At 47.8% G+C, this 22,058-nt stretch overlaps 1 protein-coding gene across 2 annotated transcripts in view; it reads left to right on the forward strand.

Moving 5' to 3' along the window:
* The first annotated feature begins 119 nt into the window (after positions 1 to 119).
* Positions 120 to 22,058, forward strand: part of LRRC8A (leucine rich repeat containing 8 VRAC subunit A) — a 71,010-nt gene continuing 49,071 nt past the window's right edge. Inside the window, exons 1-3 of one of the 2 annotated variants that reach the window (XR_012236072.1) lie at positions 151 to 330; positions 7,904 to 8,016; positions 10,207 to 13,117. The gene's annotated coding sequence lies outside the window, so the exon portion shown is untranslated. Of the gene's footprint in view, positions 331 to 7,903; positions 8,017 to 10,206; positions 13,118 to 22,058 lie in introns of those variants that run through there. The other variant, XM_073600097.1, reaches the window with a different exon arrangement.

Here is a 22,058-nt window from a genome sequence, read left to right on the forward strand (position 1 = left end):
ATTGAGGAATGACCATTGAAGAATGAGATGACGAAGTACTTCATGTGTACACACATGTTCGGGCTCACACTGATTTCTATTCTGTATAAAGAAATATTCTCCGCACATACACACACTTGCCAGAAAGAAAGATGGCGGCGGGTGCTTCCTGCCCATCCTCCTCCTCCCCTCCTCAGCTCTTTCCCAGGAACACGCGATCCACCCTCGGCCGCCGGATACCGGTATAGAGCCAGCCCCCGGGACACCGAGCTGATCCCGGAGAAACGTCACTTCCGGGAGAGGGATGAGGAGACCAGCGGCCGGGGAGAAAGCGGAGGAGGAGGCAGCAAGGTGAGGGCACTGCTGTCCCCCCCCAATCCCCCACACAAGGGGGACACAACACTGGATACTGAGGAGGTGATAGAACACTGGGAGGTGAACGTGGAGGAATAGAACAGTGGGGGGGCACAACACTGGAGTGGAGTGGAGGGGGGGGGGGGGGGGGGTGGTAACAGAACACTGGAGTGGAGGGGGGTGGGGTAATAGAACACTGGAGTGGGGGGGGGGGGTAATAGAACACTGGAGTGGAGGGGGGGGGTAATAGAACACTGGAGTGGAGGGGGGGGGTAATAGAACACTGGAGTGGAGGGGGGGGGGTAATAGAACATTGGAGTGGAGGGGGGGGTAATAGAACATTGGAGTGGAGGGGGGGGGTAATAGAACACTGGAGTGGGAGTGGGGGGGGGGGGTAATAGAACACTGGAGTGGGAGTGGGGGGGGGGGTAATAGAACACTGGAGTGGAGGAGGGGGGGGGGGTAATAGAACACTGGAGTGGAGGAGGGGGGGGGTAATAGAACACTGGAGTGGAGGGGGGGTGGTAATAGAACATTGGAGTGAAGGGGGGGGGGGGTAATAGAACACTGGAGTGAAGGGGGGGGGGGGGTAATAGAACACTGGAGTGAAAGGGGGGAGGTAATAGAACACTGGAGTGAAAGGGGGGAGGTAATAGAACACTGGAGTGAAAGGGGGGAGGTAATCGAACACTGGAGTGAAAGGGGGGGGTAATAGAACACTGGAGTGAAGGGGGGGGTAATAGAACACTGGAGTGAAGGGGGGGGGGTAATAGAACACTGGAGTGAAGGGGGGGGGTAATAGAACACTGGAGTGAAGGGGGGGGGGGGTAATAGAACACTGGAGTGAAGGGGGGGGGGGTAATAGAACACTGGAGTGAAGGGGGGGGTAATAGAACACTGGAGTGAAGGGGGGTGAAGGGGGGGGGGTAATAGAACACTGGAGTGAAGGGGGGGTAATAGAACACTGGAGTGAAGGGGGGGGGTAATAGAACACTGGAGTGAAGGGGGGGGGTAATAGAACACTGGAGTGAAGGGGGGGGGGGGTAATAGAACACTGGAGTGGGGGGTAATAGAACACTGGAGTGGGGGGGTAATAGAACACTGGAGTGGGGGGGGGTAATAGAACACTGGAGTGGGGGGGGTAATGAACACTGGAGTGGGGGGGGTAATAGAACACTGGAGTGGGGGGGGGGTAATAGAACACTGGAGTGGGGGGGGGTAATAGAACACTGGAGTGGGGGGGGGGTAATAGAACACTGGAGTGGGGGGGGGGTAATAGAACACTGGAGTGGGGGGTAATAGAACACTGGAGTGGAGTGGGGGGTGGTAATAGAACACTGGAGTGGGAGTGGGGGTGGTAATAGAACACTGGAGTGGGAGTGGGGGGGGGGGTAATAGAACACTGGAGTGGGGGGGGGGGTAATAGAACACTGGAGTGGGAGTGGGGGGGGGGGTAATAGAACACTGGAGTGGGAGTGGGGGGGGTAATAGAACACTGGAGTGGAGTGGGGGGGTAATAGAACACTGAGTGGGAGTGGGGGGGGTAATAGAACACTGGAGTGGGAGTGGGGGGGGGTAATAGAACACTGGAGTGGGAGTGGGGGGGGGTAATAGAACACTGGGAGTGGGAGTGGGGGGGGTAATAGAACACTGGAGTGGGAGTGGGGGGTAATAGAACACTGGAGTGGGAGTGGGGGGGGGTAATAGAACACTGGAGTGGGAGTGGGGGGGTAATAGAACACTGGAGTGGGAGTGGGGGGGGTAATAGAACACTGGAGTGGGAGTGGGGGGGGGTAATAGAACACTGGAGTGGGAGTGGGGGGGGGGGTAATAGAACACTGGAGTGGGAGTGGGGGGGGGTAATAGAACACTGGAGTGGGAGTGGGGGGGGGTAATAGAACACTGGAGTGGGAGTGGGGGGGGGGTAATAGAACACTGGAGTGGGAGTGGGGGGGGGTAATAGAACACTGGAGTGGGAGTGGGGGGGGTAATAGAACACTGGAGTGGGAGTGGGGGGGGGTAATAGAACACTGGAGTGGGAGTGGGGGGGGGGTAATAGAACACTGGAGTGGGAGTGGGGGGGGGTAATAGAACACTGGAGTGGGAGTGGGGGGGGTAATAGAACACTGGAGTGGGAGTGGGGGGGGTAATAGAACACTGGAGTGGGAGTGGGGGGGGGTAATAGAACACTGGAGTGGGAGTGGGGGGGGGGTAATAGAACACTGGAGTGGGAGTGTGGGGGGGGTAATAGAACACTGGAGTGGGAGTGTGGGGGGGGTAATAGAACACTGGAGTGGGAGTGTGGGGGGGGTAATAGAACACTGGAGTGGGAGTGGGGGGGGTTAATAGAACACTGGAGTGGGAGTGGGGGGGGTAATAGAACACTGCAGTGGGAGTGTGGGGGGGGGTAATAGAACACTGCAGTGGGAGTGTGGGGGGGGGGTAATAGAACACTGCAGTGGGAGTGTGGGGGGGGTAATAGAACACCTGGAGTGGGAGTGTGTGGGGGGTAATAGAACACCTGGAGTGGGAGTGTGTGGGGGGGGGTAATAGAACACTGGAGTGGGAGTGTGGGGGGGGGTAATAGAACACTGGAGTGGGAGTGTGTGTGTGTGTGTGGGGGGGTAATAGAACACTGGAGTGGAAGTGTGGGGGGGGGGGTAATAGAACACTGGAGTGTGTGGGGGGGGGTAATAGAACACTGGAGTGTGGGGGGGGGGGGTAATAGAACACTGGAGTGTGGGGGGGGGGGGTAATAGAACACTGGAGTGTGGGGGGGGGGGGTAATAGAACACTGGAGTGGGAGGGGGGGGTAATAGAACACTGGAGTGGGAGGGGGGGGGGGTAATAGAACACTGGAGTGTGGGGGGGGTAATAGAACACTGGAGTGGAGGGGGGGGGGGTAATAGAACACTGGAGTGGAGGGGGGGGGGGGTAATAGAACACTGGAGTGGGAGGGGGGGGGGTAATAGAACACTGGAGTGTGGGGGGGTAATAGAACACTGGAGTGTGGGGGGGGTAATAGAACACTGGAGTGGAGGGGGGGGGGGTAATAGAACACTGGAGTGGGAGGGGGGGTAATAGAACACTGGAGTGGGAGTGGGGGGGTAATAGAACACTGGAGTGTGTGGGGGGGTAATAGAACACTGGAGTGGGAGTGGGGGGGTAATAGAACACTGGAGTGGGAGTGGGGGGGTAATAGAACACTGGAGTGGGAGTGGGGGGGTAATAGAACACTGGAGTGGAGGGGGGGGTAATAGAACACTGGAGTGGGAGTGGGGGGGTAATAGAACACTGGAGTGGGAGTGGGGGGGTAATAGAACACTGGAGTGGAGGGAGGGGGGGTAATAGAACACTGGAGTGGAGGGAGGGGGGGTAATAGAACACTGGAGTGGAGGGGGGGTAATAGAACACTGGAGTGGAGGGGGGGGGTAATAGAACACTGGAGTGGAGGGGGGGGGGTAATAGAACACTGGAGTGGAGGGGGGGGTAATAGAACACTGGAGTGGAGGGGGGGGGTAATAGAACACTGGAGTGGAGGGGGGGGGGTAATAGAACACTGGAGTGGGAGTGGGGGGGGGGTAATAGAACACTGGAGTGCGGGGGAGACATGAAATGATATTGGAGGAGGGGGGGGGGGGGGTGACGGGACACTAAGGGGGGTGAGCAGGGATGGTGGAGTAGGATACTGAAGGGACATTATGAGGGGGGATTAGAGCAGAATAGAAGGGGTAGGAGATCAGGGTACTGCAGTGAGGGGTCCATAAGGGGTGCTATTGGGGGGGGGGGGGGTACAGAACAAGGCAGTGGGGATGGGGACATAATGGGCAATGTGTGGAGGGGACAATACCGAAGAAACAGGAGATTGGGGGTGGGGCACACTGGAGGGTATTGTTTGGAGAGGAGAATGGGGGGAGATGTGAGGAGGGGATATTATGAAGGAGGGGGAGGGGGTAGTGTAGGGTGACATTGAAGGACAGATGGGATGCTCTGTAGTAAGCACTCGGCTCAGATGACATCTAGTAGATGGAGGGATGGGAGGCTCTCCTAGGACTTCCCTTGCAGAATAGACAATAGTATGGCTGCTTCAATAAACTAACATTCCTGTGGGGGGGAAGTCACAAGACAACAAACACATTGTAAAGTAAATCCCCCCCCCCCCCCCCAATCATAACATCAGGTCCTCACCCACCTTACTGTGTGTCTCTAGCTGATGTATGTATGGACCCCTAATGTTATGGGGTGGGCCTTCAGGGACCGCCATATTTTGTGAATATCCTACGAGTGCCTACTGTATCTCTGTTTTAAATTATGTTTGTTTTTTTCTTTTTTACATAATGATTTACCCTGCATTTTACACTGTGCATTACATCAGCATGGAACAAGTAATCCCTAATAAGTCCTAGTAGTAAGAATGATCAGCCCGGTATATGCGGTGCATCAGCCCGGGGTATGTACATTTTAGCCTAGTATATAATGCACAGCACAGGGTGCGGCGATCTGTAGTATGTAATGCACAGGGTGCGGGGGTCTGTAGTATGTAATGCACAGGGTGCGGGGGTCTGTAGTATGTAATGCACAGGGTGCGGGGGTCTGTAGTATGTAATGCACAGGGTGCGGGGGTCTGTAGTATGTAATGCACAGGGTGCGGGGGTCTGTAGTATGTAATGCACAGGGTGCGGGGGTCTGTAGTATGTAATGCACAGCACAGGGTGCGGCGGTCTGTAGTATGTAATGCACAGCACAGGGTGCGGCGGTCTGTAGTATGTAATGCACAGCACAGGGTGCGGCGGTCTGTAGTATGTAATGCACAGCACAGGGTGCGGCGGTCTGTAGTATGTAATGCACAGGGTGCGGCGGTCTGTAGTATGTAATGCACAGCACAGGGTGCGGCGGTCTGTAGTATGTAATGCACAGCACAGGGTGCGGGGGTCTGTAGTATGTAATGCACAGCACAGGGTGCGGCGATCTGTAGTATGTAATGCACAGCACAGGGTGCGGGGGTATGTAGTATGTAATGCACAGCACAGGGTGCGGGGGTCTGTAGTATGTAATGCACAGCACAGGGTGCGGCGGTCTGTAGTATGTAATGCACAGCACAGGGTGCGGGGGTCTGTAGTATGTAATGCACAGGGTGCGGGGGTATGTAGTATGTAATGCACAGCACAGGGTGCGGGGGTCTGTAGTATGTAATGCACAGCACAGGGTGCGGGGGTCTGTAGTATGTAATGCACAGCACAGGGTGCGGGGGTATGTAGTATGTAATGCACAGCACAGGGTGCGGGGGTCTGTAGTATGTAATGCACAGCACAGGGTGCGGGGGTCTGTAGTATGTAATGCACAGCACAGGGTGCGAGGGTCTGTAGTATGTAATGCACAGCACAGGGTGCGGGGGTCTGTAGTATGTAATGCACAGCACAGGGTGCGGCGATCTGTAGTATGTAATGCACAGCACAGGGTGCGGGGGTCTGTAGTATGTAATGCACAGCACAGGGTGCGGGGGTCTGTAGTATGTAATGCACAGGGTGCGGCGGTCTGTAGTATGTAATGCACAGCACAGGGTGCGGGGGTCTGTAGTATGTAATGCACAGCACAGGGTGCGGGAGTATGTAATGCACAGCACAGGGTGCGGGGGTCTGTAGTATGTAATGCACAGCACAGGGTGCGGGGGTCTGTAGTATGTAATGCACAGCACAGGGTGCGGGGGTCTGTAGTATGTAATGCACAGCACAGGGTGCGGCGGTCTGTAGTATGTAATGCACAGGGTGCGGGGGTCTGTAGTATGTAATGCACAGGGTGCGGGGGTATGTAGTATGTAATGCACAGCACAGGGTGCGGGGGTCTGTAGTATGTAATGCACAGGGTGCGGGGGTATGTAGTATGTAATGCACAGCACAGGGTGTGGCGGTCTGTAGTATGTAATGCACAGCACAGGGTGCGGGGGTCTGTAGTATGTAATGCACAGCACAGGGTGCGGCGATCTGTAGTATGTAATGCACAGCACAGGGTGCGGGGGTCTGTAGTATGTAATGCACAGGGTGCGGGGGTCTGTAGTATGTAATGCACAGCACAGGGTGCGGGGGTCTGTAGTATGTAATGCACAGGGTGCGGGGGTCTGTAGTATGTAATGCACAGCACAGGGTGCGGCGGTCTGTAGTATGTAATGCACAGCACAGGGTGCGGGGGTCTGTAGTATGTAATGCACAGCACAGGGTGCGGGGGTCTGTAGTATGTAATGCACAGCACAGGGTGCGGGGGTATGTAGTATGTAATGCACAGGGTGCGGGGGTCTGTAGTATGTAATGCACAGCACAGGGTGCGGGGGTTTGTAGTATGTAATGCACAGCACAGGGTGCGGGGGTCTGTAGTATGTAATGCACAGCACAGGGTGCGGGGGTCTGTAGTATGTAATGCACAGCACAGGGTGCGGGGGTCTGTAGTATGTAGTGCACACCACAGGGTGCGGGGGTATGTAGTATGTAATGCACAGCACAGGGTGCGGGGGTATGTAGTATGTAATGCACAGCACAGGGTGCGGGGGTATGTAGTATGTAATGCACAGCACAGGGTGCGGGGGTCTGTAGTATGTAGTGCACAGCACAGGGTGCGGGGGTCTGTAGTATGTAATGCACAGCACAGGGTGCGGGGGTATGTAGTATGTAATGCACAGCACAGGGTGCGGGGGTATGTAGTATGTAACGCACAGCACAGGGTGCGGGGGTATGTAGTATGTAACGCACAGCACAGGGTGCGGGGGTATGTAGTATGTAACGCACAGCACAGGGTGCGGGGGTCTGTAGTATGTAACGCACAGCACAGGGTGCGGGGGTCTGTAGTATGTAACGCACAGCACAGGGTGCGGGGGTCTGTAGTATGTAACGCACAGCACAGGGTGCGGGGGTATGTAGTATGTAACACACAGCACAGGGTGCGGGGGTATGTAGTATGTAACGCACAGCACAGGGTGCGGGGGTCTGTAGTATGTAGTGCACAGCACAGGGTGCGGGGGTCTGTAGTATGTAACGCACAGCACAGGGTGCGGGGGTCTGTAGTATGTAATGCACAGGGTGCGGGGGTCTGTAGTATGTAATGCACAGCACATGGTGCGGGGGTATGTAGTATGTAACAAACTGCACAGCATAAGTGCAGCATCTGTCCTATGTAAAGCACATGAAGGCACGCACAGTACATTGGTCCACATTGTGCAGCATACTGTATAGCATGGGGTGGAATGTTGTATGTAACATACAGTACATTGTAAGCAGCATTGCGCTGTGAGCCCAGGGTGATGTGATGACGCACACTCTGGCGGTATGTTGGCATGGGCTCAGAGGAAGTGGATTGATTGCTATCATCGTTCTATTCAGCCCAGAGAGGTCCAGTCCTGGACCATAGAGCATCGAGTCTGAGTGGGACAGCACCAGGGAGGAGGTGCTTGATGTAACTAAGCTGCTTTTATGTTAACTAGTGCTAGGCTATGTATTGGCATGTATGAAACTCGAATTGTACTGTGTATGTTAAAACCGTTTTTTTATTGCATGTGATCGATTTCATTTCCCTTCTTTTGTAGGTAAAGCTGCTTCCATGGAGTTTGGGACTTGGGAGCATTGCTGCATTGAGAACACATCACACCTCTTGTTCCATACTTGGTCTGAGCACAGATAGCATCTCCTCTACTTCAAGGTGAGTACTGAATGGAGATAACAGGAAGTACGTAGTGCAGCCATGCTACATATGGCCTCATTCACATGGATGTTAAACGTGCAATGGCACTTCTTTTTTTTTTTAATGAATCTGTATGCAGCTCTATTAACCACTTAAAGACAAAGCCTTTTTTTCAGACTCAGTGTTTACAAGTTAAAAACAAGTTTTTTTTGCTAGAAAATTACTTAGAACCCCCAAACATTTATACATTTTTTTTCTAACACCCTAGAGAATAAAATGGCGGTCATTGCAATACTTTTTGTCACAACGTATTTGCGCAGCGGTCTTTTTTTTGAAAAAAAATAAATCACTTTTTTGAATAAAAAAATAAGACAACAGTAAACTTAGCCCAATTTTTTTTATATTGTCAAAGATAATGTTACGCCGAGTAAATTGATACCCAACATGTCACTCTTCAAAATTGCGCCCGCTCGTGGAATGGCGTCAAACTTTTACCCTTAAAAATCTCCATAGGCAGCGTTTAAAAAAATTCTACAGGTTGTATGTTTTGAGTTACAGAGGAGGTCTAGGGCTAGAATTATTGCTCTCGCTCTAACAATCGCGGCGATACTTCACATGTGTGGTTTGACCACCGTTTTTATATGCGTGCGCTACTCACGTATGCGTTTGCTACTGCGCACAAGCTCGTTGGGACAGGGTGCTTTAAAAAATCATTTTTTTTTTTTTCTTATTTATTTTACTTGATTTTATTTATTTTTTCACTGTTTTTAAAAAAAAAAAAATGGGTCACTTTTATTCCTATTACAAGGAATGTAAACATCCCCTGTAATAGAAAAAAAGCATGACAGGTCCTCTTAAATATGAGATCTGAGGTCAAAAAGACACCAGATCTCATATTTGGACTTAAATGCAATTAAAAAAAAAAAAAAATTGTCATTTGAAAAAATGACAACAGAAAAATGGCCCTTTAAGACATATGGACGGAAGTGATGTTTTGACGTCGCTTCCGCCCTGCTATAGTATGGAGACGGGTGGGGGCCATCTTCCCCTCACTCGTCTCCATACCCAGCCACGGATCAGGTCCTGATCGCCTCCACCTATGCCGACGGCTCCGATAAGCGGCGGAGAGCGGCGGGAGGGGGGTGGCACCTCTCTCGCTGCCGATAACGGTGATCTCGCGGTGAATCCGCAGCAGAGATCACCATTATCGTAAATAGGACCGCCGGCTCAAAACATGGATACCTCGGTTATGGCAGCAGCTGCTGCCGTTACCGAGATATCCATCTTTAAACTGCCGATGTATATGTACAGGAGGCGGTCGGCAAGTGGTTAAATCCAATAGTGTTTGTGCACATAGGGGGTTTAGCTTTGTTTAACCACTAAGCCACCGCCCACCGTCATATGACGGCTGGACGAGGCTTCTGTTATTCTGGGAGGACGTCATATGACGTCCTCGCCTTCCCGAGCCACTAGGGGGCGCGCGCGCGCGCCGCCGGCGGGGCGCGCGCGCGCGCCGCCGGCGGTGCGCGCCCGCCGTGTCACTCGGGACCCGGTGCGCGTGCCCGGCGGCCGTGATGTCCGCCGGGCACCCGCGATTGCCGGGTAACACAGCAGGAGCGTGGATCTGTGCATGTAAACACAGATCCACGTCCTGTCAGAGAGGAGAGGAGACCGATGGCGTGTCCCTTGTACATAGGGACAGCGATCAGTCACCTCCCCCAGTCAGTCCCCTCCCCCCACAGTTAGAATCACCTCCTTAGGTAATACATTAACCCCTCGAGCGCCCCCTAGTGTTAACCCCTTCCCTGCCAGTCACATTTACACAGTAATCAATGCAATTTTATAGCATTGATCGCTGTATAAATGTGAATGGTCCCAAAAATGTGTCAAAAGTGTCCGATGTGTCCGCCGCAATATCGCAGTCACAATAAAAATTGCAGATCGCCGCCATTACTAGTAAAAAATAAATAAATAATAAAAATGCTATAAATCTATCCCGTATTTTGTAGACGCTATAACTTTTGCGCAAACCAATCCAATATACGCTTATCGCAATTTTTTTTTACCAAAAATATGTAGAAGAATACGTATCGGCCTAAACTGAGGAAAAAATTTGTTTAAAAAAAAAAAAAAAATTGGATATTTATTATAGCAAAAAGTAAAAAATATTGTGTTTTTTCAAAATTGTCCCTCTTCTTTTGTTTATAGCGCAAGAAATAAAAACCGCAGAGGTGATCAAATACCACCAAAAGAAAGCTCTATTTGTGGGAAAAAAATGATAAAAATTTAATTAAGGTGCAGTGTAACACGACCGCGCAATTGTCATTCAAAGTGCGACAGCGCTGAAAACTGAAAAATGGCTTGGACAGGAAGGGGGTGTACGTGCCCTGTATTGAGGTGGTTAAAAGGGCCGTGTTCTGAAATGTAAAACTAAAATGCTTGACTCCTGCATTCAGCGAAGTGTATTTTGTCGTTTTTCATACCCCTAGACGCATATGGGTGGAAATTGATTCTAGTGACTAGAACAAATGAATATTCTAACCACTTGGAATGACTTTGCATGTACTCCCTTCTAACTGCTGTCCATGCAAAAATGTGCAGTCCTTAAGTTCCACTAAACACATTTTGTACAATGGATATTTCTGCCAGTCCTGTTGGTTTTGTAACAATCTCTACAACTGTAAGGTTAGCCATGCATACAATTTTTCTTTAGATTTACCAAAAAATATGTAATAGGAGGTCAAGCCTAAATAATAATTTGTATGCAATCAGACAGGATCTTGCACTGCATAATTTGAATGTAAATCTAAGGCTCCATTCACACTTGTACGACTCCAAAGTTGCACCGACTTTGCAGTGCAACTTTGAATGGGTGCAACTTGGATACGACTTTGGCTTTGACCAGTGATAATGGACAACTGTTGCACTGTATAACATTTAGGTGTGGCTTGAGGGTTAACATTCAAGTCTATGGCCCTCAAGTTGCATGAAAGTTGGACCAAAACAGTGCATGAACTTACTTTGAAGTCGCTGCAACTATAAAGGTGTGGAAAAGCCTTCTGTGTGCAGCAGCCCACAGAAAAAATGAGACTTTACAATCACTTTAAGAGCCCTTTCACACTGGGGCGGGGGGCGGCGGCGGCGTTTTACCGTCGGTATGTGGCCGCTAGCGGGGCGGCTTTACCCCCCGCTAGCGGCCGAGAAAGGGTTAAATACCACCGCAAAGCGCCTCTGCAGAGGCACTTTGCCGGTGGCATAGCCGCGCCGTCCCATTGATTTCAATGGGCAGGAGCGGTATATACACCGCTCCTTGACCGCTCCGAAGATGCTGCTGGCAGGACTTTTTTCCCGTCCTGCCAGCGCATCGCTCCAATGTGAAAGCCCTCGGGGCTTTCACACTGGAATGAAAGCAGCGGCACTTTTGGGTCAGTTTGCAGGCGCTATTAGCGCAATAGCGCCTGCAAACTGCTCCCCGGTGTGAAAGGGCTCTAAGTTGCACATATATGAATGGTTATCATTGGAAAACATGGAGAACGACTTGTCGTGCGACTTTGATGTCCAGAGTTGCATGGCCAGTCGCACAAGTGTGATTGGAGCCTAAAGGAATTTGTAGAAGAAAATTTTATAGTGTATGACCAGCTTTACGAATCTAAAAAAAAACATCTTAAGGGACTAAAATGCATAAAATAACCCTACTTATGAATTCATGTTGAAAACGGGCAATGTCAAAAAATGAATTATTGATGAAGGACAAACCTCACATCTGTATATAAATCTAAGCAGACAGATGAACTATTCCTGTTTTTAAACCTTTTTTGTCATGTGCAAAGTATTTGTCTTGCAATCTGTTATGATTGCTCTTAGAATCCGGCAGTCGTCTGCATCGATTGCATGTAGATAAAGGCATGACATTTACAGGGTATATCTATTTGCATTCTTGTTAATCAGTAGCATCATTATCCAGTCATCAGACTGTAGACAGAGAGGTGACACAAAGGCAACAAAGGAGACTCTAGAGATAAGGGCCGGTTAACACTAGAATGCAGTGCTAAGCCACATTCCCTTGAAGTTTCCCGCATCGCATTTCAATTGCACTGCCCTTGCCATCTGCTGTGTGTGTTCATGGCAAGTTAACAACACCCAAAACACAGTGCATTTGCCCGCACATGGCACAAAAGTACAATACAATGTGTTTGCAGGACGTTTCAAAAAGTACTGCGTGCCCTACTTTTGGTGTGTAATTTCAGACCATTCAAAATGAATGGGCTGAAATCCCACTACGTAGAACTGCATGTAAACTGCACAGCGTTCCTGTGCAATTCACATGCAGTTCCTAGTGCGAATTGGCCCTAAGTGCATAGGGAAATTTGTTCCTCTTATGGGACTTTTAAGTGAAAAAGCTACTCTGTAGTGATCATGAGTATAAGGTTTTATTAGCAAAGGGTGTAGATATACACAGATCTACAATGTAAAATAGAAGATACAAAAGAGAATACAGGATGCGTGACACAATGAGCATGCAATACAGTATATGGGGGTTACAATCATTGACTCCGTTGCATATAAAACACACATACGGGGAGTACTGACACGTTTCGAGTTTTACTCTTCTTCAGGGGTGTATGATTGAGACCAGCACAACAAAACATGTCATATAGTATTGCTTAGGGACATCACATTGCTTCCTGTCCTCCACACAACGGCCTCCCGACCACCGGCATTACATTTCTCCCAGGTCCACTACAGGTTGGGCACCCCGGGGTAGGCTCCAAAATTGTGGCACCTATAGCACCCTAGAACCCTCCTTTTGTACCCACTGGTTGCAAGGCAGTTCAGCATACATCCCCCTACCAAGACTTCCCAGCAGCCTGTTTTACACTGGGCCCCGCCGTACCCTGGTGCGGACTCTGGGATTGCAGCGTCTACAGCACCTTGCCGGTGGCACTGCCTCTCCGCTAGGCGGGATTTTATATTCCTGCACTCGGACACACCAACAGGGATTGGCGTCCCACCTTCTGGATTAGTAACACACTGATAGGTGTCCCTGCGCCTCTGTTGGGGAGCCCTCCCTGTGGTTTCTTAAAGTGTTTTTAAAGTAGGTGCAGCAATATATGATGCCCCTAAGCAATACTATATGACATGTTTTATCGTGCTGGTCTCAATCATACACCCCTGAAGAAGAGTAAAACTCGAAACGCGTCAGTTACGCGTCACATGCAACGGAGTCAATGATTGTAACCTCATATACTGTATTGCATGCTCATTGTGTCACGCATCCTGTATTCTCTTTTGTATCTTCTATTTTGCATTGTAGATCTGTGTATATCTACACCCTTTGCTAATAAACCCTTATACTCGTGATAAAAAAAAGGAGAGCAAAGGGTGGGAGTTTATATGAGGCACACGGAAGCAAGTACATAGATTGGGTAAAAAACAGGCTTTAATTCAAATAATCATATATTTACATATTTATGCACGTAGCTATATATTAATATTTTGTATTTCATTAAGATATACATTCCAACAAGGAAATATTTGCAAATACATGGAGAACTTGATACCTGAAATACACACATGGTATATAGATTAATGACGCATTAAAGTGTCACTTAAAGGGGATAACAAATAAAGAAAATAGGTCAAGATGGAACGTCCATACATGGTTGATAATTGTGTACACATATCGGTAGTTGTAAGCTCTACGCGTTTCGGGACCTTATAGCCACTCATCAGGAGCAAAACTGTAGTGATCACCTATGGATAAGGAAGACAACCATATTTTAAATTGTCTACGGAAGAGGTGGGCAAATGTAGAATATGAAAACCCCACATAAGTACATTTGACCCCCCAACTTACATATGTATCTGAGCAGTAATGGTGCAGCCATGAGAGTCAAGCCAGCTAAAGATGCCACATGCTGGAGCTGAGGGAGCATTTCCGGGCAACAGCTGATCACTACGGTTTTGCTCCTGATGAGTGGCTATAAGGTCCCGAAACGCGCAGAGCTTACAACTGCCGATATGTGTACACAATTATTAACCATGTATGGACGTTCCATCTTGACCTATTTTCTTTTTTTGTTATCCCCTTTAAGTGACACTTTAATGCGTCACTAATCTATATACTATGTGTGTATTTCAAGTATCAAGTTCTCCATGTATTTGCAAATATTTCCTTGTTGAAATGTCTAAATGAAATATAAAATATTAATATATAGCTACGTGCATGAATATGTAAATATATGACTATTTGAATCTATTAAAGCCTGTTTTTTACCCAATCTATGTACTTGCTACCGTGGGCCTCATATCAAGTCCCACCCTTTGCTCTCCTTTTTTATTGAACCGGGATGGAGGAGGGGACTTGAACGGCCCCTATTACCTCATTTAAAGTCCCAAAAATTCTTCTTTCTTCTCTTTATCTTATACTCATGATCACTACAGAGTAGCTTTTTCCCTTTAAAGTCCCATAAGAGGAACACATTTCCCTATGTTTAGACTGTTGGGGATGTGGGTTAATCCTACTCTCTAGACCAGGGATCCTCAAAATACGGCCCTCCCGCTGTTGCAGAACTACACATCCCATGAGGCAAATATAAAACTCTGACATTCACAGACATGACTAGGCATGATGGGAATTGTAGTACCTGGAGGGCCGCAGTTTGAAGACCCCTGCTCTAGACCAACCTAGCACTACCCCTCCATTATTATTTTAATTGGCTCTAAGTGTGGCACCTGCCTATCTGTGTAGTGTGCAAGAATTGCATAAAGCACAAGATTGGCTGACCAGAATTACAAATCCTTTGGCAGATCAACCAGAAAAAAACATATACAGTGTTTGTATTTCAAGTGAGTATTTAGCTGTTTGCCTAGAGTTTCACTTTAATATGAGTTTTTTTAGGCATTTATTAGAGGAACCTTTTTAACCAGCCTTTCTCAATCAGGGTTCCTCTGGAGTTTGTTGGGGGTTCCTTGGACAATGAGCAGTTTCTGACTCAACCCCTGACCTCAATGATCTTTTTAGCCATCTGTAATGGGGGGAGGGTTCCCAGTGACAACAAATGTAAAGCATATTCTTCCCAATGGCCATCACACTCAGGCTCGGTTCACACTGGGGCGACTTGGGATCCGACTTGTACGCCCTCAAGTCGCCCCAAGTCGCCCCAGAAATAGTTTCAATGGGAGTTAACGCTAGTGTCTTAATAGACACTACTGAAGTCGCTCCGACTTCAGAGCGTACTCCCTGTACTACTTTGATCCGACTTGGTAGGCGACCTGTACCATAGAAATCAATGGAAGTCGCCTCCAAGTCGGATCTCTCTGTAAAGTCAAGCGACTTTGCAGGGAAAACCCCTCCCTCCCCCCTCCCTCCCAGAGAGCTGATTGCCCCGTGATTGGCCACAGGCGAAGTCGCCTGTCATGGAGGCGACTTCAAGTCGCCTCGTAATTTGCCGAAGTCGCGCTGAAGTCGCGCTAAAGTCGCGCTGAAGCCGCGTTGAAGTCGCGGTACAAAGTCGCGCTAAAGTCGTGTTGCCCATGTGTGAACCGACCCTAATGTACTCTGAGCAGTAGATATTATTAGCAAGGGTTCAGAGTCCAGAAAGTTATTTCAGGGGCTCCTCCGTAGTAAAAAGTTAAAGAAAGGCTGCTTTAAGCAGTTTGGTGCACTGGGTGGGGGCAGCAAGTTGTAAAACTGTGAAATGTCATGTGTCAGTTCTGAGCTCCGGCTGTTGATGTGACTTCTCTTCCAGAGAATTTCTGAACAGATCTATATGGTGTTCACTTCCCTTTCAGCTGACTCAGCAGAGGACCATGTGACACCACACCTTCTCCAGTCTGTGCTGAGATAACTCTGTGTTCTGCTAAAGCACACACACCTCTCAATTACGTCTAATGAGTGTGTAACAATAAGGTTTAAATACTTAAATGAACATTTTAATTATAATTTTAAATAGTCTAATGCAGCCCTCAATTTTTCTACTCGCGATGAGGGCTGGCGAGCGGGAGCTGCCTCGGAGGAGGGGTTGAACGGGAGCTGTTCTCCCAGCCAGGGGAAAAGAGGAGAGTAAAGCCGCGTATACACGATCGGACTTTCCGACAGGAAATGTTTGATGACAGGCTGTTGGTGGTAAATCCGACCGTTTGTGCGCTCCATCGGACAATTGTCGGATTTTCCACCGACAAATGTTGGCTAGCAGGCTTTCAAATTTTCCGCGGATAAGTGTGTTGTCGGATTTTCTGAGTGTGGTACACATTCCATTGGATAAAAGTCCAAAGTACAAACACGGAAGGACGAGCCGGAAGCGGACGGTCTTGTAAAACTAGCGTTTGTAATGGAGAATTAACATTCGTGACGTGGCAAAATATGAAATCTCTCAATGCAGCGCACATTCTCTTCTTTATAATGGTATAAAAATGAAGCTGCTTTGATGGTGATATTGACTGAGTTCTGCCAAACGTATTTCATTTTTTTTTTTTTTTTTCTAGTGATCTCCAGAATAATAATTTTTTTTTTTTTTTTTTTGGGTCAAGTTACCACAACACCATTATTATCTTGTAGTTTTTAAGCTCAAAGATGCAACTATGTTGGTGTCCCTTGTCAATTTTACATTGTATTTTTTAAAATGTAACTGCCTACTCCAAAACTGTCATTTGAAGTAAAACACATAGCCAAGTATTATTCTACGCAATTTTATTTATTGTGCATTAAAAAAAGAAAACAAATAAAATTAGACATGCTATCTGCCAATAGAACTTAACCAAAAGTGCATTCTATGCATCCAAAAATATATAAAATATACCAAATCAAAAATTATTATTCAACCAAAATAATGTCAAAGCAATAACTCCAAGGCCAATAATAACACGTTATCTCCTCCGATTCCGCAACATGGCAGGTTGACGAACGGCCGCTCAGAAACTAACTGAAAAGCGCAAAATGAAAAGTGCGAAATGAAAAGCGCGACTCAACACTCGCCAAACTTCTACTAACATGAAATTAGCAGAAAGAGCCCAAAGGGTGGTTCTAAAGAGCTGAAAAACCACATAGTATGTCACTTTGTTCATATTTGTTGGCCAACAATTGTGTGCCGTGTGTATGCAAAACAAGTTTGGGCCAACGCCCTTCGGACAAAAGTCCACGGTTTTGTTAGCCAACAATCCGATCGTGTGTACGAGGCTGAAGAGTCAAGCTGGCCGATCATCAGAGAGTGGGGATTGCCCGCTGTAACAGCTTTCATTTGAATTGCTGGTTTCCCAGCGCCGCTCACGTCACACAGTCCCGCCTCCTCACCTGGCGCTGAGTCCCGCCTCCTCACTTTTGATAAACAGAACACCGGTCAATGCCGGATGGCGCAGGGTGAGTAGTCGGGACTGTGTGACGTGAGCGGCGCAGGGTGAGGAGCCCGGACTGTGTGACGTGGGTGGCGCCAGGAACCCAGCAATTCAAATGAATGCTTTTCTGATCGGCCAGCTTGACTCTTCCTCTGCACAGGTGAGGCTGTACTGAGGGGCACAGGTAAGGCTATGCTGACGTGCACTGATAAAGTTGTTAACATTTATTTTTGTAAATTAATTGTGTATAAAACATTTAAGTGTCATTTCATGAGATAATTTATGAGGGCGTGTTTAGGGGCGGGCATGGTTGGGCGGGGCAACTGGTGGCGAGTAACCCTTAAGGCCTGGCTAGTAGCTCAGAACTTGCAGTTTTGAGCCCTGGTCTAAAGGTTTTGTCTCTAAAGTGCTCGCGATATAAAAAGGAACATACTTTATCCCAATGCCACCACAGACAATTGTTCATTTTCTAAAAAGGGGGCAATCATTAGTTGTGAAATAATTAATAGTTAAAGTTCTGGAACCATTAGGTGCTGTCTGCAGGCAGCCCAATAATGTCTATGGGAACTCGTCAGCAGATTGTGTGCATTGAGGGCCCCTCCCCTGCAACCTCCATGACTGTAAAAATGGGATGAGAGACTGTGTCTGTGCAGCCGCTGTGTTCCCATGGACATGAATGGACTGCCTTCACGCAGCATAAAGCACCTCAGATTCAACCAAACATGCATTGCACAAGCAAGCTGCAAATATGTCCAATTATATTGTTGTATTAAAGCTTTTGTGCTCACTAAGTTTTTTTTTACCCAAATACTAAGTATGCAAATGAGATGTCCTGGCCAACATGACAACCAGAATAATTGTTGGAATATGTGTCATAGCACAGCACCATCTAGGGCCTGGATGAGAGACACATGGCCATCCATTATTTTATTACTTTTTGCGAGTCAGAGATGCCTGCAGTGTCATGCAAAGGAGGAGGGGAAGCCAACAGACAGGCTGCATTTGTATTCTGCCGCTGGGATACTGTTACAGACAATTCCTTGGATCCTGTTCCCTCACAACTACTACGGTCACCCTCTTCTTCTATCCTATGCTCCCTCACCCACCTCTTCAATCTCTCCCTCTCTAGTGGCACCTTCCCCTCCCCTCTAAAACATGCGCAGATCACTCCCATACTTAAAAAGCCCTCACTGGACCCCACCAACCTGAATACCTTAAGACCCATCTCATTGCTCCCATTCACCTCTAAACTTCTAGAACGCTTTGTCTACAACCGTCTTGGCTTCTTCCTCAGTGAAAATAACCTTCTTGACCCCTTACAGTCTGGCTTTTGCTCGCAGCACTCCACAGAAACTGCCTTACTAAAACTCACTAACGATTTAACTGCTAAAACCAACAGCTAGTACTCCATACTCCTACTACTTGATCTCTCTGCGGCCTTTGATACTGTTGACCACCCGCTCCTTCTCAATAAACTACATTCCCTTGGCCTCCGAGATTCTGCTTTATCCTGGTTCTCTGCCTATTTATCACAGCACTCCTTCAGTGTCACCTACAACTGTCTCCTCCTATCCATTGCCCCTTTCTGTGGGGGTCCCCCAAGGCTCTGTTCTTGGACCCCTTCTCTTCTCTATCTACACCTCCTCCCTCAGTCACTTGATAACCGGCCACGGCTTCCAATACCACTTATACGCTGATGACACCCAAATCTATCTGTCTGCTCCTCACTTCACTCCTTCAGACTCCTCTCGCATTACTAACTTATACTAACTGACATATCAGCATGGCTGTTGCACCACTTCCTTAAACTAAATCTCTCTTTTTTTTTTTTTAATTCTTTATTTAAGGAGTGCAGATTATACAGTTCAACAATACATCATGACAGTTATCTGTTAGTAGTTTTTCATACATAAAATATAAGAAATTCAAGTATATATTGGTTGAACAGCTGGCCTGGTTCCATTGAAATATGCTATTGAGGCAGGAAGTCCTAGGCTAACGGTTCTGGCTTGATTTATCCATCAGCGCAGAAGAGAGTGTCCTCTAACTGAAGTTAAGTAATAAACCTAATTCAAGCGAGGGTACACCAACAGTGCAACGTAACTAACTAGTTGACTTCCCAAGGGGTAATATCAGTCTATCCATATTGGCCAACACTCTGCTATCTTATAGTGAGTTAAATTTATGTATTGCATTATATAAAAATTAGGGTTCTCAATCCTATGGACATAGGAGTGGTACCAAAATGGGACACTGTAATCCGGGGTTTTTTTTTTTTTAATGTTTTTTCTCCCCCCCCCCCCCCCTTATTAGTGGGGGGAAAAAAATAAAGGGCACTAGTGGTGCCAAAGAAGGTAGAAAGGGATAGAAATAAGGAGGGACAGAAATGAGAGAGTAAGAAGGACGGGGGGGTGGGTATAGGGTTCCGGCGAGGCCGACGACCCGTATCCTCGACGCATCTAGGGACTGGATACCTATGTATAAGAGTTGTATTCATCTGAAAAGCGAAACGGATCCCAATGTGTCCAACGGGTGCTATGTTCCTGCTCTTTTTCCCTGAGGGCAGCTGTAAGGCGTTCCATTCGCTGAATATCACAGACCCTGCTAAACCAATGTGCCACTGTCGGAGGTGACTGCTGCTTCCACATGCTGGGGACACACGCCCTGGCCGCTTTCAAAAGGTGTTTCAGCAAAGATTTGCGGTAACGCTTACTGGACATCGGAGTCAGATTCAGGAGTACTGCCGCTGGATTATTCTGGAGAGCAAACTAAATCTCTCTAAAACTGAACTATTAATATTCCCCCCGCCTGTGCCCCCCGCCATGATTTCTCCATCAAAATCAACAATGCAACTATCAGTCCCTCCCATCACGCCAGGGTACTAGGTGTAAGCCTAGACTCTGACTTGTCATTTCAGCCTCAAATCCAATCGTTGTCAAAATTTTGTAGAATTCACCTCCGTAACATCTCTAAAATTCACCCCTTTTTAACAAATGAAACCACCAAGCTCCTCATTCACTCCCTTGTTATCTCTCGCCTTGACTATTGTAACTCCCGTCTCATTGGCCTGCCTCTCCATAGGCTATCCCATCTTCAGTCTATCATGAATGCTGCTGCCAGACTTATCCACCTTAACAACCTCTGTGTCTGCCAACCCTCTCCTCCAATCCCTACACTGGCTCCCAATCACCCAGCGAATTAAATTCAAAATACTAACCACAACATACAAAGCCATTTACAACCCCGAGCTACATCACTAATATTGTCTCCAAATATCACCCAAATCATCCTCTCCGCTCTTTTCAAGACCTACTCTCAAGCTCTCTCATCTCCTCCTCCCATGCTCGTCTCCAGGATTTCTCCAGAGCCTCTCCCATCGTCTGGAACTCACTACCTCCACCTGTCTGGCTATCCCCTACTCTTGCTACTTTCAGGCGATCCCTGAAAAATCATCCCTTCAGGGAAGCCTATCATGTCTCTAATCTTTTACCACTTCCATCAGCTCATTCCCCACAGTTACAACCTTTTGTACCACCTGCCCCACCCTATTAGATTGTAAGCTCTTCTGAGCAGGGCCCTCTTAATCCTCTTGTATTATAGCTGTATTGTCTCCCTTTTTATATTGTAAAGCGCTACGTAAACTGTTGGCGCTCTATAAATCCTGTATAATAATAATGGCACTTCATTAACCATAAATGTGTTCACACAGGCAGGCAATCTGTGTCCACAACTGAGCTTCCATTCCTGTAAGAATTTAACACTTGCATGTGTGTTTAGGATCTGGCACATGTGTAAATGAAACCTAAAGCCAAACTGAACTTTCAGCTTAAATAAAATATTACAGTTGCATCTAAAGAAAAGGTGTGATAAGCTTTACAGTCCATTTTCTTTATGTATATCTATTAGAATGTGGGATAGGTAATAGTCAAGGTGCCCATGGGCTACTAAATGGTCACAAGATTCACCCATTTACATTGAACATTTTCTTTAGAAAGCATACACAGCCTGAATAGAATAACTGTTCACTGCCAGCATGCTGCAGAGGAGGAGGACCCTTGCTCTTTGTGGAAGCAGTGGTCTCTCTACAGCAGTCCAACACAACCCTTGTTGTGACACATCTACAGCTCTCAAATCAGGTGGGAGCATGAGCTTTGCTGATTGTAGAGCTTATTGGTGTAGCATAAAAGGGGCCCTCGTACCTCTGCAGAAAGAACATTGTTTCTACACAGAGAGCACGGGTTCATCCATCCTTAAAACACATTGGCAGGGGACAAGCCTTTGTATTTGAGCTAAGACTACATTCACACTTTTTCTTTTGTTTTGTTGCTTGAAGACGCTCAGCAAGCAAAATCCAATTTGTTTCAATGACCCCTGCATCTGAGCGTGGACGGGCGCCATTAAAAAGAATGGGATTTTGCTTGTTGAGCATCTTCCAGCTTAGAGCTACAAAATGCTCAGGTGTAAATGCAGCCTTAGACTTTAAGGGATAAGTTCAGCTTTAGTAGCATGTTACATGTCACACCCGTATTCATGGTGTAACACGTTAATAAAGCACCTGCCTGCACATCCCCAATTCCCCATTGTGACAGTGGATGGGGATCCTCTCCTCGCACCCGCTGTCGCAAATTAAAAACAGGGTGGCTGTGCGGGGCTCCATCCACACAGCCTCATTGTTCATTCACTGCGATCAGTGAATGAATGAACTACAAGTCCTGTGTGCTTGTAGC

This window comes from Aquarana catesbeiana, linkage group LG09, assembly GCF_042186555.1.
Source record: "Aquarana catesbeiana isolate 2022-GZ linkage group LG09, ASM4218655v1, whole genome shotgun sequence".
Lineage (NCBI taxonomy): Eukaryota > Metazoa > Chordata > Amphibia > Anura > Ranidae > Aquarana > Aquarana catesbeiana.